Source organism: Tenebrio molitor, chromosome 1, assembly GCF_963966145.1.
Source record: "Tenebrio molitor chromosome 1, icTenMoli1.1, whole genome shotgun sequence".
In the NCBI taxonomy this organism is placed as follows: Eukaryota; Metazoa; Arthropoda; class Insecta; order Coleoptera; family Tenebrionidae; genus Tenebrio; species Tenebrio molitor.
The window spans coordinates 32,794,288-32,797,984 of record NC_091046.1 but is presented as its reverse complement, the minus strand read 5'-3'; the positions used below and the strand labels follow the sequence as shown (position 1 = coordinate 32,797,984).

Here is a 3,697-nt window from a genome sequence, read left to right as displayed (position 1 = left end):
GTAAATTTAAATTTTAAATGATTCATTATGAAAAGTGGTTTTCTAATGAGTATCGGATTTAAACTTTAAGATAATGCGAATGAACATTTTTGGTTTCCAAAGGGCAGTGAAAATTTTCTAAAAAGGAATACGATTAATTTTCAAAATTATGCATTAATTTTGCGGCGCAGTGTATAAATGTAAAATTTATTTTTAAGGCCACTTTTATTAACATTGTGTATGCCTATTTCCGGCCGTTTTGGCGTTTTGGAGCAATTTCTATTTTTTGAATAATTCTTTTTTTTTATCAAGCAATTGTTTTATTTGGATTTTTATTCAAAAAACGCATTGCAGGTGGTATTGGTGGTGGTAACACTTTATTTTTATTTTATCCGCCACCTACCCATAATATTGCATGTTACTAATGACTATGCTAATTTTAAATAAGTAAATTGCCGAATAACCCACGCGAAACGAAATAAGTGCATACACTCCAATAATTCAAAATATTCCAATATTTAAAATAAACTCTCGCTCGTTAGGGCGCAGGCTCAGTTACATAAAAAAATGTTGACACTCAATGTGACCAAGCGTATTATCATGAAAATCACAGTTTGGCTCATACCAACAAGACAACGTTTTGACAATTGTTTATTAAAAAAATTCAACTACAGGGTCTCTATAAATGATTGTCTGGTCAAGCCAGCCTTGGAAAAAAATTTTACTGTTCCGCTTTTTTGAAACCGATGCCAAATTCTAGTTCGTTTTCACGGTCACTTTTGACATTAGTGACTGACGTTTCGTTTGCGCTTGTCAGTCGAGTTTTGGTTCCTTATATTCGTTTTATCGCAGTTAATCACAGTTAATATACACCAAAAATCAGTATTTTTCAATAAAAATTGCAAGTACGTCCGCTTTTAGAGGTAAATACACTGGCAAAATTTGTGAGGTTATGCTTTAATGTTTTATGTTTTATTTTAGCTTTATTTTCTTTACAATGGTTTATTCTGTTGAACAGAACACGTTCATTGTTGTTTTTTACTTTCGAAATGGAAGGTTTAGTAATGGGGAATTATCTGTTTGTAAAAATGAATTCCATCAAAATATCTGAACAACATTGTGAACAGATTTTTAACAATCAGAACAATTAGCAAGAGTAAATCATTAGGACGAGCACCAGTATCTGATGAAATACTCGAGGATTTGAAAGAAATGGTGGAAAAGACTCTACAGATATCCATAGCCTGTTTATCTCAACAATCTGGTGTACCACGATGCACTTGTCACAAAATCATTAAAAATAGGCTTCAACTGCATCATTATAAAATTAGTGTTGTACAAGAACTCCAACCTGCAGATTATCAAAGTTGTGTTTAATAATGTATTCAGTTTGAAAATCACCTCAATATCATAATTTGGAGTGCTGAGAATCCACACCAATTTGTAGAGACTCCTTTACATGTTTTGAAAATTGGTGTGTGGAACTGTGGATAGCAGTGTTGCTGTACCCTTAACTAAGAAATGCTGCAAAATATTTTTGAAAATAAATGAAGAATTGTCAAGTGTTTAGATGTTAATGGGGGACATTCTCAATCTATTTTATAAAAAAAATACCTATTTGTTATCGTTATTTAGTGTTGTAAATTATGTTATTTATATTGGAAGAAAAAATGGGAGTCAATACCATATTCGACAATTCAGTCTAGGTCGTATTTACCACTAGCAGTATCAAGTATTGTATTGTGGTATACAGGGACAAGGTGTTCTCAATATTTATCTGTTTGGATTTGTTCTCATACCAATTCCTGTACAGTGTGTGGCGGTACGATGGGGGCAATAATTGTTCCCCTGTTGGTGTTGATATTAAATAATAAATACATTCATGTTAGCAAGAGTAAAGCACAGTTGAAACTTGTCTCTGGTTAAAAGCCAACAACCTAACCTGAAAATGTGACATTCATTAATTGCCGAACAAAGCGGCACATTCAAAATTTGACAACTTTCCATGGCTGGCTGGACCCGACAATCATTTATAGAGACCCTGTATAACTGAGGCGTATGTGTCAGATGACAACTTGATTTGACTTGACGATTGATTTACAAAAAGTTAGGTTGTGGTTTTTCAGTTGTCATCTCGTCACTGTCACTATGTTCAATTGAATGATTGTCAGTTTTTGAAATATTGTCGAATGATGACACTTATCAGAATTGTTTTTTTATTTTTGACACTTTTGTTTCCTAAGAGATGGATTTCGCAAAAATTTCGAATTACACAATCGAAATTTACTTTGTCCTATTTTATTTTGGTCAACGACTGTACCTACATTTGCGCTCGCAACACACACAAGATTTTTTCTACAATCGCAACTATGACTACTACATATTATTTTACTTGGACCAAATCAATGTAATAACTTCTTAAAATCAGAAACGAATTATTCACAATATTGACATTAAAAGTACAATAATTACGGTTTTTGAAAAGTAATCCATGTTCTGGAAGTGTGCATTCTGGTTCTTTTGCTGCACTTACAATTTCGGGAGGTGTACACGAAAACGCTTCCTTAACAGTTTCCCTTCCTTCTACAGCCTTTTGGGCAATGTTTTTTGTAAAAACACAAAGAACACCGACACAAACTGACACAACAATTCTTTCTGTTTATTCGTTGTCACTAGTTACAATAATAACTGGACATCTGATTTTAACAAAAAATTCGAAGAGCGAGCGTTTTGTACATTTTTTCGCGCGTGAGCGACAAAGTGACAGTCCTCGGAAAACGTCAACTTTGCGTTGTCAAATGCAAGCGCAAAGACCTACTTTCTTTATTCTTTTATTTCTGAAATTATTTTAAAAGCAACCCAAAATACACATTCCGACAACGACTAGCTTCCTCATTAAAAAAAAAAATGCAATATTGAATCCACGATTGCTATAAGAAATCAATTTTTAAATATGTACTATTATACAAGTGATGAAAAAACGGACATGATCATAATCTATGGAGAATCTCAAAAAAATGCTACGGCCGCTGCCGATATTTACGTCCAAAGATTCCCAAATCGCCGACATCCGGTCCCTGAAACATTCAGGCGTTTGGAGACGAAATTGCCGCAAGACCAGCCATCACACAAGAGATCCCGTCAAAGGACAACTACTGACTCCAACAACGAAATGGCGGTCTTTCAGGCAGTAGACGAAAATCCTCATGTAGGTCAAATGGAACTGGCCAGACAAATTGGAATTAGCAAATCGTCTGTAGGGCGTATTCTTCGTGCAAACAAATTCCACCCGTACCACTTAACTCTCGTTCAACAACTAAAACCTACAGACTTTCCCAATAGAATACAATGTAGCTACTTCATGCAAGAAAGATTAAATGTAGATGGTAACTTCTTGGACAAGGTATTATTTAGTGACGAGTCCAGGTTTAGTAATAAGAATAACTATACTTGGGCCAACCAACAGATATAGTAATAAAACCGCCCCCTAGTGCCCGCGTATTTTAAAAAGGGCTTCCAATTGGCTTATTCAAAACGTGCGCTGATTTTCGAAAGCCTGATGTACATCCACAAAAATTACTTGACGACATTCGGCATCTCATTCGTTTTAACCTCGCTTCGCGAGTTTGACCACGTGTTTATGTTTGTTTGTTTTCCTTAGCATTTTTCGATTTGTATTACAAAATAGTTTTTTTTTCAAGACTTATAAGAATGACAA

General features: G+C 34.5%; 1 long non-coding RNA gene across 1 annotated transcript; it reads right to left on the bottom strand.

Annotated features, from left to right (window-relative positions):
- Positions 1-1,215: 1,215 nt before the first annotated feature.
- LOC138137271 (uncharacterized) lies at positions 1,216-2,349 on the bottom strand. Its single transcript, XR_011161671.1, has 2 exons — positions 1,381-2,349; positions 1,216-1,330 (listed from the first exon to the last, which is right to left on the bottom strand). It is a non-coding gene; the product is annotated as an uncharacterized lncRNA (long non-coding RNA).
- Between the last annotated feature and the right edge of the window lie 1,348 nt (positions 2,350-3,697).